The sequence below is a fragment of the Lissotriton vulgaris genome, unplaced genomic scaffold (assembly GCF_964263255.1).
Source record: "Lissotriton vulgaris unplaced genomic scaffold, aLisVul1.2 SCAFFOLD_1744, whole genome shotgun sequence".
Taxonomy (NCBI): domain Eukaryota; kingdom Metazoa; phylum Chordata; class Amphibia; order Caudata; family Salamandridae; genus Lissotriton; species Lissotriton vulgaris.
In genome coordinates, this window is record NW_028251127.1 from 357809 (window position 1) to 379310 (window position 21502).

A 21502-nucleotide genomic window follows, 5' to 3' on the forward strand; every position below is an offset into this window, starting at 1 on the left:
TGTAATGTGCAATGAGCAACTTTCTTTGTTCATGCGCGATGGGGTCTGTAATCTACACCTAACCCCATATAATCTAATACCTGTAATGTTTTCATTACTTTCTTGCTTCTTTCTCTTCAACATATTTTTCTCATTTTCATTCTATTTTCTCTTTTCTCTGTACTTAAATTTTGCTTTATTCGAATGTTTTACTTGCAAAGTTTTACATGCTACGTTTTACTTGCAATGTGTGATTATTTCTATTAATTGTTTTTTTTTCCTTAAGGGAAGGGGATGTGCTATCTTGAAGCTTTTAACACTGTAGCTTTTTGCACTGTTTCACCCTCCCTTCTTTCCAGTCCCCTTGTTCTACTTATTCATTTCTTTCTTCCCTGCCACACTACTTTCATTTTTCTTTTCGTGCAGAGTAGTTGTAAACTTTTGTTGTTCATTGTTTGCCAAGGAAAGGGGATGTGTTGTAACTTGATTACCCCTGATGCATCCTCTCCTTAGCTACTCAGCCAGGATGAATGTGGTGTCTGTGTGGAATGTTGGAGTGCCTGATGAGAGAGAGATTGGAATGTTGGTGTGCCTGCTTGTGTGGAGAATGACAGTTGGAGAGAGTGGGCTGAGTAGCCAAGATGCTGCTCCTGGTGGGACTTCCCTTTGGACTACCTTAGATCTTCATGAGACCTTCTTGTAACCTGTAACCTCTTATGAATAAATCCTCTACATGAAAATATACCTCCTGGCTACCTCGGTCATTCCTACAAGTTTACTTACAACACATTGTTCATAGTAATGGATTATAATTTTAAAATAATTTCTAAATGTGTTATTACATGATAGATTAGTTTAGTTTGTGTGGTGGAAATTATAGTGTTAAAGTGTGTGTAGTAGATTAATATTTATAATTCTTTTATTAGTAAGAATTTTTTTATTGTTTATTAATTATGTAAAATATGAAAATTAATTTAATTAAGAAATGTGAAGTGTTTTATTATTAGTATGGTGTTATAGGTTAGGAAATTATATAAATATTTATTTTGTCATTAGTTGTTTTTTTTGTAAGTATTTTAAAATAAATATATGTTGGTAAAAGTATTTGTTATTTTTTTTGTATATAGTATTTGTAAACTTTTGTTATATGTATATATATACACATTTTTAAAGCGCACAATCACCCATAAGGGTCTCTAGGCACTGGGGGCCGTCGGGAAGACTAAGCAAGCTATTGGGTCTATCCTAGAACCTTTGTCAAAATTCTCTGACGCTTTCCTAAGACCGATGGTACAAGCCACAAATACATACCTAAAAGACACCAAGTCGGTCCTGCAACTCTTGGAAGACCTACCTTTTGACCCGACCATACAGCTCCTAGTAAGTCTCGATGTGGAAAGTTTATACACAAGCTTACCCCACGAGGAGACACTAGAGATAATCGAGGAGGTACTCTTCAGTCGACCGTGGAAGTACCAAACACCAAGAAACCTAGTCCTGGAATGTATCAGCATGGCTCTGAAAGACAATTTTTTTCAGTACAAGGAGACACTGTATCTACAAACCCATGGGACAAGTATGGGAAGCACGTTTGCGCCGAGCCTGGCAGGACTATACGTCCACCATCTTGAAGAACAAAAAATCCTGCATGAGAACAATCCCTACCGTTCCAAGATTGGCATCTGGAAACGGTACATCGATGACATTTTCATCATTTGGAACGGTGATACCAACAGTGCTAAGAGTTTCTTGACCTGGCTAAATAACCAGAACCAATACCTAAAATTCACAAGCACCGTTTCAAATAAATCGATGGTCTTCTTGGATTTGAACATTTACAGCGAGGATGGTAGGCTAAAAAGCAATACCCACTTCAAGCCCACCGCCAGGAATTGTCTGTTACGCTATGACAGCTTTCACCCTAGGCACCTGAGGGAAAATCTGCCGTACGGACAGTTCCTGAGATTACGGAGGAACTGTACGGAACTGAGTGAATTCAACCGTCAGGCAAAAGACCTGAGAACGAAACTCGTGGAAAGGCAGTACCCAACGAGGACCATCGAGAAAGCGATGAAACGTGCAAAAAACAACCATAGGGAGGCTCTCATAGAGGAAAATCCCAAAGAGAAGGACCTGAACAAGAGACCCATCTGCGTGACAACCTACTCCACAATATCGAACCAGGTTTCTAAGGTGATCGAAAAACATTGGGGCATCCTGAACTGTGGAAACCTCAATTTTGAGAAACCAATGCATGCGCACCGGAGGGGCAAGAACATAAAAGACATTGTGGTCCACACTAGACCACGGGAAAACCAGGCTGCGAGACAGAACCCGACCAGTGTACAGGGCCACTTCCCTTGCGGTGATTGCAGCTGCTGCCACCAGACTCAGAAACGATTCAGAAAAGGGGGTGGTGATGAACAGAGTGTCTGAATTGAGCAGACCACTCTTACCCAGTCCAAAGATCAGGGCTTGATCCATCACCGTTATTTATCTCACTGCCCCATCCCAGCTCAGAACCTGGCTATATGCAAATCAGTCTGTCCCTGGCCCAGTGCATCATGGGAACAGGGCAGACTAAACTACCAAGCCAATTCTTCACCAGAAAGGAAACAAGCTACCGGGGACCGGTTTCTGGCATTTCAGCCGTCTTCGGCCCGGCTTGCTTGAATCCTGATGGAGCAGTGAGAAAGGGACTCATGTCTGAGTATACCCTGCCACACCTATAGTGGCCAAAATCGATTCAGAAAAGGGGGTGGTGATGAACAGAGTGTCTGAATTGAGCAGACCACTCTTACCCAGTCCAAAGATCAGGGCTTGATCCATCACCGTTATTTATCTCACTGCCCCATCCCAGCTCAGAACCTGGCTATATGCAAATCAGTCTGTCCCTGGCCCAGTGCATCATGGGAACAGGGCAGACTAAACTACCAAGCCAATTCTTCACCAGAAAGGAAACAAGCTACCGGGGACCGGTTTCTGGCATTTCAGCCGTCTTCGGCCCGGCTTGCTTGAATCCTGATGGAGCAGTGAGAAAGGGACTCATGTCTGAGTATACCCTGCCACACCTATAGTGGCCAAAATCGATTCAGAAAAGGGGGTGGTGATGAACAGAGTGTCTGAATTGAGCAGACCACTCTTACCCAGTCCAAAGATCAGGGCTTGATCCATCACCGTTATTTATCTCACTGCCCCATCCCAGCTCAGAACCTGGCTATATGCAAATCAGTCTGTCCCTGGCCCAGTGCATCATGGGAACAGGGCAGACCAAACTACCAAGCCAATTCTTCACCAGAAAGGAAACAAGCTACCGGGGACCGGTTTCTGGCATTTCAGCCGTCTTCGGCCCGGCTTGCTTGAATCCTGATGGAGCAGTGAGAAAGGGACTCATGTCTGAGTATACCCTGCCACACCTATAGTGGCCAAAATCGATTCAGAAAAGGGGGTGGTGATGAACAGAGTGTCTGAATTGAGCAGACCACTCTTACCCAGTCCAAAGATCAGGGCTTGATCCATCACCGTTATTTATCTCACTGCCCCATCCCAGCTCAGAACCTGGCTATATGCAAATCAGTCTGTCCCTGGCCCAGTGCATCATGGGAACAGGGCAGACTAAACTACCAAGCCAATTCTTCACCAGAAAGGAAACAAGCTACCGGGGACCGGTTTCTGGCATTTCAGCCGTCTTCGGCCCGGCTTGCTTGAATCCTGATGGAGCAGTGAGAAAGGGACTCATGTCTGAGTATACCCTGCCACACCTATAGTGGCCAAAATCGATTCAGAAAAGGGGGTGGTGATGAACAGAGTGTCTGAATTGAGCAGACCACTCTTACCCAGTCCAAAGATCAGGGCTTGATCCATCACCGTTATTTATCTCACTGCCCCATCCCAGCTCAGAACCTGGCTATATGCAAATCAGTCTGTCCCTGGCCCAGTGCATCATGGGAACAGGGCAGACTAAACTACCAAGCCAATTCTTCACCAGAAAGGAAACAAGCTACCGGGGACCGGTTTCTGGCATTTCAGCCGTCTTCGGCCCGGCTTGCTTGAATCCTGATGGAGCAGTGAGAAAGGGACTCATGTCTGAGTATACCCTGCCACACCTATAGTGGCCAAAATCGATTCAGAAAAGGGGGTGGTGATGAACAGAGTGTCTGAATTGAGCAGACCACTCTTACCCAGTCCAAAGATCAGGGCTTGATCCATCACCGTTATTTATCTCACTGCCCCATCCCAGCTCAGAACCTGGCTATATGCAAATCAGTCTGTCCCTGGCCCAGTGCATCATGGGAACAGGGCAGACTAAACTACCAAGCCAATTCTTCACCAGAAAGGAAACAAGCTACCGGGGACCGGTTTCTGGCATTTCAGCCGTCTTCGGCCCGGCTTGCTTGAATCCTGATGGAGCAGTGAGAAAGGGACTCATGTCTGAGTATACCCTGCCACACCTATAGTGGCCAAAATCGATTCAGAAAAGGGGGTGGTGATGAACAGAGTGTCTGAATTGAGCAGACCACTCTTACCCAGTCCAAAGATCAGGGCTTGATCCATCACCGTTATTTATCTCACTGCCCCATCCCAGCTCAGAACCTGGCTATATGCAAATCAGTCTGTCCCTGGCCCAGTGCATCATGGGAACAGGGCAGACTAAACTACCAAGCCAATTCTTCACCAGAAAGGAAACAAGCTACCGGGGACCGGTTTCTGGCATTTCAGCCGTCTTCGGCCCGGCTTGCTTGAATCCTGATGGAGCAGTGAGAAAGGGACTCATGTCTGAGTATACCCTGCCACACTCATTGCACCATCAGGATTCAAGCAAACCGGGCCGAAGACGGCTGTAATGCCAGAAACCGGTCCCCGGGAGCTTGTTTCCTTCCCAGTGTAAGAATTGGCTTTTGTAGTTTGGTTTGCCCTGTTCCCATCATGCACTGGGACAGGAACAGACTAATTTGCATACAGCCAGGTTCTGAAACTGGGATGGTGCAGTGAGCTAAAAAACGGTGTTGGATCTAGCCCTGATCTCTTGACTGGGTGAGAGCTTTCTGTTTAATTCAGAGACTCTGTCCCTCACCACCCCTTGTTGTAAATATTTTTGTCCACCCTAAGCGTGGAAGGGTATTCTCAGATGTGAGACCCTTGCTCATTGCACCATCAGGATTCAAGCAAACCGGGCCGAAGACGGCTGTAATGCCAGAAACCGGTCCCCGGGAGCTTGTTTCCTTCCCAGTGTAAGAATTGGCTTTTGTAGTTTGGTTTGCCCTGTTCCCATCATGCACTGGGACAGGAACAGACTAATTTGCATACAGCCAGGTTCTGAAACTGGGATGGTGCAGTGAGCTAAAAAACGGTGTTGGATCTAGCCCTGATCTCTTGACTGGGTGAGAGCTTTCTGTTTAATTCAGAGACTCTGTCCCTCACCACCCCTTGTTGTAAATATTTTTGTCCACCCTAAGCGTGGAAGGGTATTCTCAGATGTGAGACCCTTGCTCATTGCACCATCAGGATTCAAGCAAACCGGGCCGAAGACGGCTGTAATGCCAGAAACCGGTCCCCGGGAGCTTGTTTCCTTCCCAGTGTAAGAATTGGCTTTTGTAGTTTGGTTTGCCCTGTTCCCATCATGCACTGGGACAGGAACAGACTAATTTGCATACAGCCAGGTTCTGAAACTGGGATGGTGCAGTGAGCTAAAAAACGGTGTTGGATCTAGCCCTGATCTCTTGACTGGGTGAGAGCTTTCTGTTTAATTCAGAGACTCTGTCCCTCACCACCCCTTGTTGTAAATATTTTTGTCCACCCTAAGCGTGGAAGGGTATTCTCAGATGTGAGACCCTTGCTCATTGCACCATCAGGATTCAAGCAAACCGGGCCGAAGACGGCTGTAATGCCAGAAACCGGTCCCCGGGAGCTTGTTTCCTTCCCAGTGTAAGAATTGGCTTTTGTAGTTTGGTTTGCCCTGTTCCCATCATGCACTGGGACAGGAACAGACTAATTTGCATACAGCCAGGTTCTGAAACTGGGATGGTGCAGTGAGCTAAAAAACGGTGTTGGATCTAGCCCTGATCTCTTGACTGGGTGAGAGCTTTCTGTTTAATTCAGAGACTCTGTCCCTCACCACCCCTTGTTGTAAATATTTTTGTCCACCCTAAGCGTGGAAGGGTATTCTCAGATGTGAGACCCTTGCTCATTGCACCATCAGGATTCAAGCAAACCGGGCCGAAGACGGCTGTAATGCCAGAAACCGGTCCCCGGGAGCTTGTTTCCTTCCCAGTGTAAGAATTGGCTTTTGTAGTTTGGTTTGCCCTGTTCCCATCATGCACTGGGACAGGAACAGACTAATTTGCATACAGCCAGGTTCTGAAACTGGGATGGTGCAGTGAGCTAAAAAACGGTGTTGGATCTAGCCCTGATCTCTTGACTGGGTGAGAGCTTTCTGTTTAATTCAGAGACTCTGTCCCTCACCACCCCTTGTTGTAAATATTTTTGTCCACCCTAAGCGTGGAAGGGTATTCTCAGATGTGAGACCCTTGCTCATTGCACCATCAGGATTCAAGCAAACCGGGCCGAAGACGGCTGTAATGCCAGAAACCGGTCCCCGGGAGCTTGTTTCCTTCCCAGTGTAAGAATTGGCTTTTGTAGTTTGGTTTGCCCTGTTCCCATCATGCACTGGGACAGGAACAGACTAATTTGCATACAGCCAGGTTCTGAAACTGGGATGGTGCAGTGAGCTAAAAAACGGTGTTGGATCTAGCCCTGATCTCTTGACTGGGTGAGAGCTTTCTGTTTAATTCAGAGACTCTGTCCCTCACCACCCCTTGTTGTAAATATTTTTGTCCACCCTAAGCGTGGAAGGGTATTCTCAGATGTGAGACCCTTGCTCATTGCACCATCAGGATTCAAGCAAACCGGGCCGAAGACGGCTGTAATGCCAGAAACCGGTCCCCGGGAGCTTGTTTCCTTCCCAGTGTAAGAATTGGCTTTTGTAGTTTGGTTTGTCCTGTTCCCATCATGCACTGGGACAGGAACAGACTAATTTGCATACAGCCAGGTTCTGAAACTGGGATGGTGCAGTGAGCTAAAAAACGGTGTTGGATCTAGCCCTGATCTCTTGACTGGGTGAGAGCTTTCTGTTTAATTCAGAGACTCTGTCCCTCACCACCCCTTGTTGTAAATATTTTTGTCCACCCTAAGCGTGGAAGGGTATTCTCAGATGTGAGACCCTTGCTCATTGCACCATCAGGATTCAAGCAAACCGGGCCGAAGACGGCTGTAATGCCAGAAACCGGTCCCCGGGAGCTTGTTTCCTTCCCAGTGTAAGAATTGGCTTTTGTAGTTTGGTTTGCCCTGTTCCCATCATGCACTGGGACAGGAACAGACTAATTTGCATACAGCCAGGTTCTGAAACTGGGATGGTGCAGTGAGCTAAAAAACGGTGTTGGATCTAGCCCTGATCTCTTGACTGGGTGAGAGCTTTCTGTTTAATTCAGAGACTCTGTCCCTCACCACCCCTTGTTGTAAATACCAGACTCAGAAAAGCAAGAACCTCACCTTCAGGAATGGCACGACATGGGAGCAGCGCCAATTCTCAAACTGTAACACTAAAAATGTGGTATACTTGATCAACTGTCCATGTGGATTGGAATACGTAGGCATGACCACCCGACCAGTCAAAACAAGGATTGGTGAACATAAATCAAACATACGCTGTAAAAAGTCAACAACCAAAATGGCATCACATTTCCTGGCACTACAGCACTGCATAAATGACCTTCGCTGGACGGTCATTGAGCGACTACCTTCGGAATCAGGCCTGTTTCAGAAGGAACAACGTTGGGTGTTCCGCCTGGGTACCCATATCACGGGACTAAACGATGACATACCGTGGAGCCAAATCACTTGACCACTACGGCTGACATCTGCCCACAAGAGCCAGCGCTACAAATCACATCTCTGAATACACACTACCCCCAACCGGCTGGTACGCATGCGCATAGAAACCAACCCGTGCGCATGCACACATGATAACACAGTCGTGTAAACAACGGCGCTCCCTTTTACAGCCCGTGACTGACCAAGAAGCGGAAAGACCTTATATGGTCATTCCGGTAATGAACTAATAACAATGGGTCACATGTCAAAGTTAATTAGACCACATGCATAAAGGCGAATACAGATAGTCTTCATACATGGTCCCTGTGACTTCCGGCAATTAACCAATGGCAGAACACCTAGCCTCTCCTTAAATACCACTAAACACGCCCGCTATTCATTCACAGCGGAGCAGCACGGGGTGGTAGAAGGAGGCCAATACAGGTGGATTTCGTGAGTATTCTCCCCACACAGAATCTGGCCTCTCTAGGTAGATGGATGAGGTAAGAAGTGAATATAAACAACAGCACTGAGTCCACCTCTCTATCTTTGTAGATTGTGGATCCACCTACCTACCTTGTTGCCCAGGATTTGCTCATGATGCAGTAGACATCAAAGACTACGAGTATGTCTGAAAAACAATAAGTACAAAAAAACCTAAGTGTGTCCTATATGTTGTGTGTCTTGTATGTCTCTTCCTTTACAGATTGTTCTCTGTTTGGGGCTCCAGGTGACTGCACCTGTCTGAGCCGATACCCTATGGTAACCAAACCTAATGGTTTTTTCCTTTTTTGCAGGACATGTAAATACATGATCCCAAGAACCGCTGTAGGCACATTGTAGCCAACTTTAAAATGAGTGATTTCACTTTTTACTAAATATAACCCCTTTTTATTTAGAAATACGTGAGTAGGGTTGGGAGTTGTGCCCCGTCCTGAAGAAGGTACACACGTACCGAAACATGTCGACGCACACCAGAGGTTTTGTCCGTAATTAAGACAAATCAACCTCGTCTTTTTCTGCACACCTTTTAATAGCACCAGCTAGGGGTACGAAATAAAGTCTTTTTCTTTTTCCCACTAGCCAGGTACTTTTTAAACTTTTCACCACGTTTCCCACTCACATTTAATCCTCCTATCACTCACAGTCAACACACACCACACATAGTCAACACCTGTCAACACTCCCACGTAGTCGTAGGTCGCAGCGTGCCGCATCCCTCTAGCGGGGTGCGAAGACCCCGATGATGAAGCATGACACCAAGGGGCCTGTTGGTGTGTGAGGGGTATTTTACACAACACTGAGTGCTTCCCCTCCTTTTCTCCCCACACTAGTAGTAGGATTCTTCTTGTTTATGTATCAGTGCCCGTGGAGTAGGAATCCTACTTGGTACTCTGCCTCCCTTCTTTGTTAAAAATATAAGCAAGCTATTGACCAGAGTCACATGGTGCTGGGCTAATCTACCGCCGGTGCCGGGGATCGAACCATGATCCCCAGATTCCGGAGTCAGTCGCCCTGGCCGCTCCGCCACACCTCTTCCTACTATACTTACTATAGTTATATGTGTTTTATATATGTTTTAAACATTAATTTAGAATATTGATTATTCATTTTTATTATATTTTTGATTTTTTTATATAAATATATATTTTTAAGTGTTTCAGTGTGAATAGTACGGTATCCAGCACTTTCCCTACTCTTGCACTCATTAGAGTGGTAACAGTAATTTTTACCCCTCCACTATCAAACCCTTACCCTACTGTTGCACTCACTAGAGTGGGAATAGTAATTTTTACTCCTACACTATCCAGTACTTTCCCTATTGTTGCACTCACTGGAGTGAGAATAGTAATTTGTACCCCTCAGCTATCCAGCACTTTCTCTACTGTTGCACATGCTGGAATGGGAATAGTAAATTGTACCTCTCCGCTATCAAACACTTTCCCTACTATTGCACTCACTGGAGTGGAAATAGTAATTGTTACCTCTCTGCTATCCAGCACTTTCCCTACTGTTGCACTCACTGGAGTGGCAATAGTAATTTTTACCCCTACACTATCTAGCGCAATCCCTACTGTTTCACTCACTGGAGTGGGAATAGTAATTTTTACCCCTACGCTATCCAGTGCTTTCTTCACTGTTGCACTCTCTGGATTGGGAATAGTAAATGTTACCCCTCCGCTATCAAACACTTTCCCTACTGTTGCACTCACTGGAGTGGGAATAATAATTTTTACCCCAATGCTATCCAGTGCTTTCTCTACTGTTGCACTCTCTGGAGTGGGAATAGTAAATGCTACCCCTCCGCTATCAAACACTTTCCCTACTGATGCACACACTGGGGTGGGAATAGTAATTTTTACCTCTACGATATCCAGCACTTTTTCTACTATTGCATTCACTGAAGTTGAAAATTTTATTTTAAAGACTTTAAAATAGTTTAATGTTTTAATTTGTAATATAAAGTAATTTATTATAGTTTATTTTATTGGTGTTTTTGTGTATATATATATATATATATATATATATATATATATATATATATATATATATATATATATATATATATATATATATATATATATATTATACATATATATTATATATATATCCAAAGAAAATCCCCAAACCTCCACACCGCACGGCGTGGCGAAACAAGGAAACAGACCCCACGCTTCAGGCAAGATGTTGTGTTTTATTGGTAACCTTTCTGGCGACGCGTTTCGAGTAACGTGTACTCTTGATCACACACCGATTAATAGGTCAGCCTGTTATTTTTAAATGCTTAGTTTCCCTGACCCCTCCTATGGGCCACACCTCCTAAGGTGCATCACATGACCATTGATCATAGGCATAGAAAAGATGCAAATTACAAAATGGATTACAAAAACAGACTGTATTTAACGTTGTGTTCAGTTAAAAAGTACTCTTTGCCTGAAACCAATGCAAGTTATGAAACAAGTCAATCTTGTTTTCAAAATTACAATCTGTCTTATAATTTTATAATGAATAAAATGTACATTAAAAAATTATTTCCATTTAAAAAATTGCACACATCTCATTGACATCCTCAACAATTATCAAAACTGCGTAAATGCAAAATACCCGTAGGGCTAATAAAGTGACTAGTGCTTTATCTTTGCTGCATGAATGCATATACCATTCGGTATATAAATTAATCAGTACTAGTTAATGTTGAATAGCAACAAGATTTGTAAAATTGTTACCGCCCTGAATCAATCAAATCATGTGACATTTAATATATGTGTGGTGGCATTCCACCCTAATACCAACAAGCTCATGTCCTAAATATTTATTAAAAATTCAAATTTCTTGAATTATATCCATCATAAATATTAAGACCTGTTTATAATATATATACTTAAAAATCAAAGTATATGTGATTGTCTGTACATGTGCATACTGATAAGTGAGAAAAAATAGGGAAAAAACGAAGTGAAAAAAATAATAAATGCTGATATGAAATATACATTTTACAACAAATGTACATAATTTACAAGAAGAGAGATAAAATTCCATTGACACATACAGTACTTGATTTGGTGTGTTGATTTCATAATACACCCTCCATATGTACCTATGTGTTGCTTGATGGGTTATTGTTCATAGGTTCAGGTTTAACTCTAAAATACCTATGGGATAGGACCAGGACTTATGATATAAACCAAACAAGAACTACAAATGGACAAATAAAGGTGATATTTACAGGAAGTTGTGAAGATCTTCAGTTGCGTTTAGCCTATAAGGCTGTTTACTGTCCAACGCGATAATGTACTGAGTTTTCAACTTTCTCAACATTTTGTCCCTGTCTCCACCCCGTCTTTGTAAGGGCCCTGCATCTATAACGTAATAACTCAAGCACGACAGATCCCTGTCGTGTGTTGAATTAAAATGCCGTGCCACGGGGTAGGCTGAGTCGTGATTTACGACTGCCCGGAGATGCTGCAGAATTCTCATGTGCACCTGCGACCTCGTGCTTCCCACATAGCACAAGCCGCAGGTGCACGTCAGGACATACACAGCAAACTCCGTGCGGCAGCTGAAGTTGCCCTTGATTGCAATTTTGGTGCCAGAGAAAGGATTGACATAGTGTGTGGTGTTTTGCTCAAACTTGCACGCACGGCAAGAACTGCATTTGAAAAAGCCTTTTCTGTTGAGCCAGTCACTGCCACTGACCAGCTCTGGACTTGGCTTCACCAGCCTGCTGTGCATGCTGAAGGCTCTTTTAAAAGTGATAATTGGTCTGTCTCTAACTCTTGAGCACAATACACCGTCAGTTTTAAGAATGGACCAGTGTCTGTTAATGATGGATTTAATCTGACGTTGTTGCTGGCTGTAAGTGATAATCAACCTGGGAGATTGGTCACCACTCTCGACTTCAGCAGTGTCATATAGATACTTCTTTATATATACTGTGTTAAGTTAGCATGGGCTTATTACATGTTTAAACGCCATTTTTCCTTCGGCTTCAGTTTTGCACACAGCACATACTTGTTGTTGTAGCTTTCAACCTAGAAGAATGATGTGATTTATTTGAGAATAATGTGTTATTATTCTGATATCAGTTTTGCTTGGTACACTGTCTGAACAGTGAGTGCTGAACCCTCTAAGAATAACTCGATACAAGGTTGCTGTGAGGTCTGATCTTCGCACCACATTAGACATAACATAAATACAGTTGCTGCCAACATTGGACTCTAAGCGGGTTTAAGATAGAGTTACAGGAAATACAGAACACACTTGAAGATGCTTCGCATGCAGAGAGCTGTTAGCTGATGATGTGATCCTCTCATCCTGATATTTAGAGGTATGGGCCCGCCCTGCTAAAACCCAAAAGAGACATTCATAATATAATATAATATAATATGCTAAATAGGGAGGTGAGAAATAGGTATTGTTAATTCCTATTAATTTTTGCATTATAATATGCTATCACCGTTTGCGTACTATGGACTAGTAACTATGCTGATAACTTTGATACTTATAATCTGTTTGTTAGTATTGTATAAGATACTGCATTTGAGAACATTGCATTGATTAATAAATATTTCAAATATGCATGTGTCCTCTTTACTCCAAGTTCTGGTTTGAAATGATTATAGAACGAAAGAGTGTTCATGTGTTCCACGATACCTGAGGTAACCTAAGTTTAGGTAACCTAAGTTCATGTTCTGGTTTGTCTAAGTCATTGGGAGTTTGTTATGACCAATGAGACACTGTAGCTAGCTCGGTAAGGGGATTTCTGATACTAAGGTGAGTTTTGGGTCACCCTAATTCACTAAGGTTCTAGATCTCTATGCACAGTTCTGTGGGAGAACGGAAACCCTGCTACAGCAGGCTTGGGCATGAGGAGAGATTCTCTTGATTTTTCCTTGGTTTTGATTAATGCTTTGGAAAGCGTTGACTCCCTGTAACCCCTAGCCCTCAAATGTCTCAACATCAAGGTTGCTCCCTGTAGGAGAGTAGGGTCTGCTATCCTATGGTCACCCCAATTTTTGCTTTTTGATTCATTGGTTTTCGACTTACTGAGGCTGTGGGCCTGCTAATCAGACCCCCAGCCTGCTGTTCTCTCTCTAAATTTATAATACATGTGCTATAGGAACATACCACAATTGGAAATGGACTCCTTGTCAGCCCCTGTACCATGCACTATAGGTGCTCAGGGCATAGGTGCCACCAAGGCCTACCAGGGGCTGAAGCATAGCTTTTGCCACCCCTGGCTGGTTCTTAAATTGACACAACTGGCTGATCACTCAGCTGGGGCAAGTGGGTGTAATCACCCCTTGCTTAGATATAGTATACCTATATCTAAACCTATATCTGGACACATATATAACCTGTAAGCCACTCCTAGGGAAGGCCTCATCAATCCTGGAGGCAGAGTGCGTGGTTTTATGTGAGATGGAGCTCTGGCATGAACTGAGCCTGTCTGCAGCTGTCGGGAACAACTCCCTAAGCTGATCCGGGATAATGCCATACCATATACTCTTAAGCGCTTTATAATCCTCGCGGTTATATAGCAACTTTGGTTTGGCTTTATCAAAACATGTCGTGTAAGGTGTCATACGAATTGGAATACTACTCCCTCGCCAGTTCTGGCGACGGGGGTAGCATTCCACCCTTCTAGAGGGATAAGACATGTTACTTTACTGAAACGCGGTTGATTTAAAATGAGCCTCAGATCCACAAACTGGATGCCTCTGCCACAGACACGGGTCTGGCCTCCTGCTGCTGACCGAAACTCAGCATATGGTGGCCTGGACAAAGAGTTTCCTGTCGCAGGGCGGTGTCAAACCACCCCAGACAGGAGATAGTGGATTGTAGTAGGGAGGTTTCAAAGAAACCAGACACTGCCTGGGGAGCACAAGGCTGCCCCTTGCATAATCCGGCAAACCGGTTCTGGGGCCTCCCAGCCCCTGTCCCAGCGCGGCCTGGATCAAAGGAAAGGGGTGTAACCACCCCCTTCCTGGGTCCCACCCATAGGAGGGGACCTAGCAGGATGTCCAGCCCACCAGATTCGAATAAGAGTGGGAGCAGTGCCAATGCAACTCAGATCATCCTGAAGAAACATAAGAAACGAATTCTGGACCCTTCGACTTTCTACTCGATGTTAGAAGACTGAAGAATCTCCCTTGTGGTCAAGGAGTGACCACCCTGTGCAAACAGGCAACATCCAGCCCTCGACCCTTGCTTTGTTGCAGTTCCCGCCGGAACTCGAGCGACAGAGATCGACGAGATCAAGCTTGCCTGCCGTCTCCCTGCCCGATCCACAGTCCCTGCAGAGCTGAGACCAGTGGAGGCGACCGGAAGCGTGGGGCACGCCATCTTGAAAAGGCCACGAGACGCTGACCGTGCAGCCCACGAGTGATCCTCGAAGCTGTACACCGGGGTTTGAGAAGCCCCAACCCCGAGCTCCACTTGCACCAAAGCTCACCCCTCCACACTCGACAAGTGCTGCGTGGGGCCCTTCTGCTTGTGTTGGCTCGACGCGTTGGCCCGGTCACTTGCCAGCTGGCTTGTGGCCCCTGTGCCGACGAAACTTGAAATACGACTTGCTTTTCTGGTTGCTCCAGATCTGCACCAGCTCCTGTGAAAAGGAGCCCCCACTCTGACCTTCCTGGTTCGAGTGATACGCAATCTCCCGGTTCCGCGTGGATTGCTTTTGGCAAGTGCTGTTTGCTGCAATCTTGAAGCCGACGGTGCTGACGGCGAGAGCCTACGTGGGACAGATCGTGACCTGCTCCTGGACGTCGCAGATGCCCCAGAGCCCACGTGACAGCGGAGAGAAGCCTATCGACAACCACCTGATTGCGCCCGACATTGCCTGGTTCCGTCCTGGTTCCACCCTGGTCACTGCTGAGTGACCCAGACTCTGTCCCCTCTGCTTTCAGGTACTTTTCTACTTCGATCCACCCTTGGATCGCACCGGACACTTCTGCTTCACATTGCCTGCAGCTGCAACAGCTCCAAGCACCAAGAACCTGCGTGTCAGAACCCGACGCCACTTCGACCCTGTGCACCCATGGCCTGTGGGTGAGGTAACATTGCAACGCCGGTGTTCCTACACTGGTACACACCTCTAGGGTCAGTGTCTAAAGTTTTGTTCCTCTAGGTTCAGCGGAAGTATCTTTTAATTCACCTTATCTAACTTTTACGCACCATTGACATTGCATTGGTGCGAGCCGCACTTTCCGTGCTGCACCCGTCTCCTGTGGGCTACTCCCGACTTCAGCATTGCTAGTCCTGACTGCTCCCAGCGAATCTCTAGGCCCTAGGCCTAACCACTGTTCGATAAGTGTTCCTTATACCACTTTTTTAGTATATGGTCTGAGTGGCCACCCGCCCTCATCCATAATTGTGCAACTTTATATGTTTTACTGTGCTTTTGATTTAACGCTTGTGCCCCTTTCCTCATAAAGAGTACTGGGGAGTAATTTAGAAATAAATACATATATTTTTATAATATATACTTGTGTGGTGTCCTTTCATTTGATTACAGGATTGTATGTGGTAAAACAGCTCGCTTAACACGACCTCTTAAGTTAAGCCTTTAAGGCTGCTTAGTCCATGCTACCACTAGGATAGCTTGTTTAACAAGGTTGACTTACAACCTGACATATTTGGGGTTTGTTTGGACTGATAACCAGTGGTTCCAGAATTGGAAACACTACCTATCAGGCCAACTTCTCACATTGGTGGCAGCGGTGGGATTTGAGCTTGCTGTTTGTTTTACCATTGCAATCTTTACATCAAATTGAAAGATCACATCAAGTACCTCTAGGTACATATAAATCAAAAGCTTAGCATATTAAGTTCTACTGAACTTAGTAGTTGTAGATTAAAGGGATTAGCACACCCTGACTACAACTCACTAGCAAGGTACAGTAGGAAAACACTCAGTGTAGGTAAGTGCATCACTTACACCTCACTAGCAGTCATGTCTGATACAGATAGAGCCTCAGGCTCTGCTCCTGTAATAGTTGATCCTATAGGGACAACATCCAGATATGACAACCTTAGCCACAAAGACCTGAGTGCCTTGTGCACAGCCAGGGGGCTAAAAAAGGGCAGAGGCCCTACCATTCCTTCCCTAATAGCTCTCCTAGAAAAGGATGACCTAGATAAGGTGAGTCAGGCTCCCTTAGAATCAGGTGAAGGGATACACTCCCCTGAGAATGAGAATCTTCCAGAAGAAGAGGAGGAGGAGGAAGAGGAAGAGGAAGAGGAAGGCTCAGATTTAGAAGAGCCTGAAGATCAGGATCAGAGGAGAAACCAGGTACAGGTTGCCAGGCTTAACCAGGCCAACCTAGACCTACATGGGAATGGAGAGGGCCAGCACCTCCCCAGGTCTCATAACCAAATTCTCCCAGGTAACAGGAGGGTGAGATCTCAATCAGGGGATTCTCATCTTTCTAGTGCCTCAAGAGAATCTCAAAGAGGGATGACTCCCTCCCAGAGGAAAGAGCATAGGGCCAGAATGAGGGCTGTCCAACTCCAGATAGAGAGGGAAGAGGTAGCCTTGGCTCAAGCTAAACTTGCTTTAGCAAGAGAAAGAAAATTGTGTGGCTTAGAGGCCACTGGTGGCAGCAAAGTTCCTAAAGAAAAAGACAGGGCCTATGACAATAGAAACCTGACAAAAATTGTGCCCCCCTACAAGGAAGGGGATGATATCCACAAATGGATGACTGCTCTTGAGAGGGCCTGCATGGTACAGCAGGTCCCTGAGGATCAGTGGGCAGCAATTTTATGGTACTCCTTTTCTGAGAAAGGGAGGGACAGGCTCCTCACTGTTAGACCTGAGGATGCCAAAAACTACTCTGTTCTGAAGAGTGCTCTTATTGAAGGGTTTGGCCTAACCACTGAGCAATACAGGTTGTTGTTCAGAGACACCCAAAAAGCACAGACTCAGGACTGGACTGATTTTGTAGATTGTGCCACTAAGGCTCTGGAGGGTTGGCTGCAGGGAAGTAAAGTTTCAGACTATACAGGATTGTACAATCTTATGATGAGAGAGCAGATCCTTAATAACTGTCAGAACCAGCTGTTGCATCAATACCTTGTTGACTCGGATTTGACCTCTCCCCAAGAATTGGGAAAGAAGGCAGACAAATGGGTCAGAACAAGGATTAAGCAGAAAAACCAGAACCAAGGTGACCAGAAGAAAACAGACCAGAAGGGTGGGAATCAGAAAGATAAAGAAAAGGACCAGAAGTCTTCAGGCCCCCAAACTAGCAATAAGGAGGGGGGTTCCCAAAATGGAAACAAGAAAAAGAAGAATGATGGCCCAAAGAAACCTTGGTGTAATACCTGCAAATCAGTTTCACACTGGGGCAGTGAATGCACTAAGAAAAATCCAGTCCCCACCACTGCAGCTCCTAAAGCACCTGCACCCCCTAGTACAGTTAGCAGTGGTGGTACACAGCCCAAGGGTTTAGTAGGGTTGACCCTGGGTACTGAGGTGGAATCTGGCCTAGTCAGAATCCCCACACAGGCAGTTCTCCTATATGATGTGGACTTACCTTTGCCCACTGCAGTAAGCCCCAGTAACCTGGGCAAATATAGGCAGACTCCCTTAATCAATGAGAAACTGGCTCAGGCCTACAGGGACACTTGTGCCAGTGTCACTATGGTGACACCTGACTTTGTGGACCCTGGTCAGATTGTACTAGGTGAAAGTTACCTAGTGACCAATGCAAGCAACTCCACTACTTCCAATAGTGTGGCTGTTGTGAACTTCTCCTGGGGAGGGGTAGATGGCCTAAAGAAAGTTGTTGTGAGTGCAGACCTCCCAGTAGACTGTCTGTTAGGCAATGATCTTGAAAGCTCAGTTTGGTCAGAAGTGGAGTACAGGACTCATGCAGAAATGCTAGGGATTTCAGCTCATGTCCTTGCAGTGACAAGGTCTCAGGCTAAGAAGTGCCTTCCTGAACCAGTGGTGGATCTTGAAACAATAGACCAACCACAACCCAAGAGAAGGAGCAAGAGGGTTAAGGCTGTGCCTTCCCACTTGCCCCAGGTTGAGGATCAAGTTTCACAGGAAACTGATTCTGCAGTCCAAGAGGAGACTGTCTCAGATGAGCTTGAACCTGAACAGGTTGAGTTTCTGGGGACAGGGGGACCCTCAAGGGCAGACCTGGGGCAGGCCCAATTAGATTGCCCTTCACTTGAACCCCTCAGACAGCAAGCTGCTGCTGAGGCTGCAGGGAATGCTCAAGGTACCCATAAAGTATATTGGGATGAAGGACTCCTTTATTCAGAGGCTAGAGACCCCAAGCCTGGCACAACCAGGAGGTTGGTCATACCTTTGAAGTTTAGGGGTTTCCTTCTTACCTTGGCCCATGATATTCCCCTTGCAGGACACCTAGGCCAGAATAAGACTTGGGACAGGCTTGTTCCACACTTTCACTGGCCTCATATGTCAGAAAATGTCAAGGAGTTTTGTCGCTCCTGTGTCACTTGCCAAGCCAGTGGTAAGTCAGGTGGCACAACAAAGGCCCCCCTGATACCACTACCTGTGGTGGGGGTACCCTTTGAAAGAGTTGGAATAGACATTGTGGGTCCCATGGATCCTCCAACAGCATCTGGGCACAGATTCATACTGGTGGTAGTGGATCATGCCACCAGGTACCCAGAGGCAATTCCCCTGAGGACCACCACAGCTCCTGTGGTGGCAAAAGCCCTCATTGCAGTTTTCTCAAGAGTGGGCTTTCCAAAGGAGGTTCTTTCAGACAGAGGTACCAACTTTATGTCTGGATACTTAAAAGCAATGTGGAAAGAGTGTGGAGTAAACTATAAGTTTACCACACCCTACCATCCACAATGCAATGGGCTTGTGGAAAGGTTCAACAAGACCCTAAAGGGAATGATAAAAGGTTTACCAGAGAAGCTTAGGCGGAAATGGGACATCCTTTTACCCTGCTTGCTCTTTGCTTACAGAGAGGTCCCACAGAAGGGGGTTGGCTACAGCCCTTTTGAACTTTTGTTTGGCCACCCTGTAAGAGGTCCATTGAGTTTAGTGAAGGAAGGATGGGAGTTACCTCTCAAAAAGCCTAAACTAGACATTGTGGACTATGTACTTGGTCTCCGCTCCAGGATGGCTGAATACATGGAGAGAGCATCCAAAAACCTGGAGGCAAGTCAAGAATTACAGAAAGATTGGCATGACCAAAAGGCTGTTCTGGTTGAGTACAAGCCAGGGCAGAAGGTGTGGGTGTTGGACCCAGTGGGGCCAGCAGCTCTCCAGGACCAATGGACTGGACCCTACCCTATCATTGAAAAGAAGGGAGAAGTCACCTACTTGGTTGACTTTGGTACCCCTAGGAGCCCCCACAGGGTGCTCCATGTAAACAGATTGAAAGCATTTGTTGACAGGGAGGACATGAGTCTCCTCATGGCCACAGATGGGGAACAGGAGGAAGAGAGTGACCCTCTCCCAGACCTGCTTTCCCAGAACCCTGATGATGGTTCAGTTGATGGAGTAGCCTTGGCAGGCAGCCTCACTGAGCAGCAACAGGTGGACTGCAGACAGGTGTTGCAAGCCCACAGACATATGTTTTCTCTCACACCCAGCCAGACTAATTGGTGCACCCACGAGGTGGACACTGGTGACAGTCTGCCTGTGAAGAATAAGATCTACAGGCAACCTGACCATGTCAGGGATTGTATAAAGGCTGAGGTGCAAAAGATGTTGGAGCTTGGAGTGATTGAGCCATCAGAGAGCCCATGGGCTAGCCCAGTGGTCCTTGTGCCAAAACCTCATACCAAAGATGGGAAGAGAGAAATGAGGTTTTGTGTGGACTACAGAGGTCTCAATGCTGTCACTAGGACAGATGCTCATCCCATTCCAAGAGCAGATGAGCTCATTGATAAATTGGCTTCTGCCAAGTTTCTGAGCACATTTGATTTGACAGCTGGCTACTGGCAAATCAGACTAGCTGAAGAGTCAAAAGCCAAAACAGCATTCTCTACCCCTAGTGGACATTATCAATTTGTGGTAATGCCCTTTGGTTTGAAGAATGCACCTGCCACCTTCCAAAGGTTGGTGAATCAAGTCCTTGCTGGGTTGGATGACTTTTGTGCAGCATATCTAGATGATATTGCTGTCTTTAGCTCCACCTGGGAGGATCACCTGATCCACCTGAAGAAGGTTCTGGAGGCCCTGCAAAAGGCAGGCCTGACTATCAAGGCTACTAAGTGCCAGATAGGGCAGAGCAAGGTTGTGTACTTGGGCCACCTAGTAGGTGGGGGTCAAGTTCAACCACTGGAGAGCAAGATCCAGACCATACAGGACTGGGCTCCTCCAACTACCCAGACACAAGTCAGAGCCTTCTTGGGCCTGACTGGGTATTACAGAAAATTTGTAAAGAACTATGGGTCCATTGTGACACCATTGAATGACTTGACATCCAAGAAGATGCCCAAAAAGGTTCAGTGGACAGTTAGCTGTCAAAAGGCATTTGATGACCTGAAGAAGGCCATGTGCTCTGCACCTATCCTGAAGAGTCCTGACTACTCCAAACAGTTCATTGTACAGACAGATGCTTCTGAGTTGGGGGTGGGAGCTGTGCTTTCACAACTTAATCAAGATGGTCAAGACCAGCCCATTGCTTTTATTAGCAGAAGGCTGACCCCCAAGGAGAAACGTTGGTCAGCTATTGAGAGGGAGGCCTTTGCTGTGGTTTGGGCCCTGAAGAAGTTGAGGCCATACTTGTTTGGTACTCACTTCCTAATTCAGACAGACCATAAGCCCCTCTTGTGGCTAAATCAGATGAAGGGTGAAAATCCCAAACTGCTCAGGTGGTCCATTTCCCTACAGGGGATGGACTTTACAGTGGAGCACCGCCCAGGGACTGACCATGGTAATGCAGATGGTCTCTCCAGGTACTTCCACTTAGAACATGAAGACTTATCTGGTCAAGGTTAAGTTTAATGTCCCTGCGTTTGGGGGGGGGGGGGGGTTGTGTAGGGTCTGCTATCCTATGGTCACCCCAATTTTTGCTTTTTGCTTCACTGGTTTTCGACTTACTGAGGCTGTGGGCCTGCTAATCAGACCCCCAGCCTGCTGTTCTCTCTCTAAATTTATAATACATGTGCTATAGGTACATACCACAATTGGAAATGGACTCCTTGTCCG